Below are 2220 nucleotides of genomic sequence, written 5' to 3'. Positions count from 1 at the left end.
TAAGAAGTCGGCCTTTGTTTATTTTCTGCCAACTCTTGTCCTCGGATTGTATGAGTGGGCAAACATGACCACAATGAGAATCCATGTGATTTTGTCCTCTCTATCTTAGAAACTGTGCTCTGGACTCGTGTTGGAGATACAAAGAGGCTAAAAAAAATCTAAACATTTAAAATCAAAGATCTCATATATCTCTATATCTCATTTTCAGCAGAGATCACATTTGCTTCTTCCAGTATATTTTTTTGCTGTATAATAGAATAGAACAAATCCATTTTGACTGAGATCCGTCATCATGGAGCATAATAAAACAATAAATAAAAGGGCAGAACCTTTAAGAAGAGAATCGCTGCTTGATGTCAGTCCAATTTCAGCCCAGTCTCATCAGAACCACTTTATACATTTCATTTTTCTTTCCTCATGCCCAATATGTGATAGTCGCACAATCAGTGGTTGAAATTTGCGGGATGATGACGTCTTCCTAATCTGTTATTTTCTGTAGAAAAAAGTTTACAGGATGGAAACTGCAACACATGAAGAATATGTAAGCTGTAACCAAGTAGATTTTTGTGATTGTGTAACCATGTATTTCTCAACATTTAGACATAACCCTGTATATTAATTCTAACCATGTACTTCTAATGCATAACCCTAAACAGGAATTGTGGATCAAGGAGAGAAGATGAAAAGTATGATGACAATGTTAAAACATTCTGCAAGAAGAGTCTCAAACCAGCAATTCGCACCATCCACTGAAAAGTGCTCGTGGCAAAGTAACGTTAGTAAGAAATGAAAAGTGGAAGTCATCGTGTAGGAACATATGTGGAGATATTCACGTGCTGACAAGATGAAACTCGAGCTTTATCTGTGTGGGGTACAGAGTAAGGAAAACTAGTGAATGTTTGAACAACTTTCAAGCCTTTAATGTGAAATGAAACATTTTGTAATGTGGACCAACGCAGCTGGGCTGTTTCGCATTCTGTCATCAGATCGTGTTGCCCATTCATTTGAATTTGAATTGGGCCTGTGCTAAGAAGGCGGCGTGAGGCGTTCAGGCGTTCATGTATGGCACAATCATTCAGACACTACTACCACTACAACTGATCAGTTGCTGTTATCCCCTTTCCTTAGGTGGAGTGAAAAAAATGACCTTCAGAGGAAGCCACAGCATTCCTTTGACAACTTTCAAGCCTTTAATGTGAAATTAAACATTTTGTAATGTGGACCAACGCAGCTGGGCTGTTTCGCATTCTGTCATCAGATCGTGTTGCCCATTCATTTGAATTTGACACAACTTTGTTCTTTAATCCCCGAACAGCACATCCAAATGTAGAATGTCTCAGTTAGATGTCAGGGCTTTGAGTAAAATCAACTACATTGATGATCAATGAACCAGCATCAAAAAGAAAAGATCAGTGCAAAGTGTCACTAAATCTCAAATTTAAGCCAAAGACAAATCTAACGCATTAAGTATTTACAAGGATTTTCTAAACGTCTTGTTTGTCTCAAAGCACATCACACATATAGTGACATTATCAGAAAAGAAAAGATTTGGGTGTTCTTTCCAATAACACATAATCCTATACCTAAACCACGTCACATGGACAAAGTACAGCCTCAGTGTAGCTTCCTTAGGTGCAACAAAGATTTCTGTTTGTGTCCCTCCCATCAAGCCATTCTCACACCTTGGTGTGCAGTTCTACTTCACTCTTATGGAGCTATGATGGAGAGAAAGCAGTAGAAGACAGGCCAAAACATTTGGAAGAATAGGAGTCAACTTGCCCCCACTAGCTTTGTGCGTTGTCTTTGAAACTAAAAAGAAAGAAACGCAGAAATCGTATTGGACACTAGACCATTTGTCAACTGCATGTTGTCTCCCAAGAGAGTAACTTGGAGGGACATAAAGAGGAGGAATGTGGGTAAAGAAGAAACTTAGAGACAAAGAAAAACAGAAAGAGAAGTATGCTGGCAATGGCAAGAGTGGGAAGACATTTGTATTCAATGCTTAACTTTGGCACTTCAGCAATTTGTGACTTTTGTTTCCACTATGTGCTCACTTCTCTATAAATCAAACAGCATGTTTACAGCATCAGAGCGCAGCAGTGGAAAAGCACACAATGAGACCTCTCTATGTGCTTTAGATCACATTTTTTATCTTATGGGCAAATCTAACTGTCTAAAGTCGATATGTCAGCCAAATATATTTGGAGGAACATCTTGGCA

This window comes from Leuresthes tenuis, unplaced genomic scaffold, assembly GCF_036924035.1.
Source record: "Leuresthes tenuis unplaced genomic scaffold, fLeuTen1.0.hap1 SCAF_5, whole genome shotgun sequence".
Lineage (NCBI taxonomy): Eukaryota > Metazoa > Chordata > Actinopteri > Atheriniformes > Atherinopsidae > Leuresthes > Leuresthes tenuis.
This window is presented reverse-complemented; position numbering follows the sequence as displayed.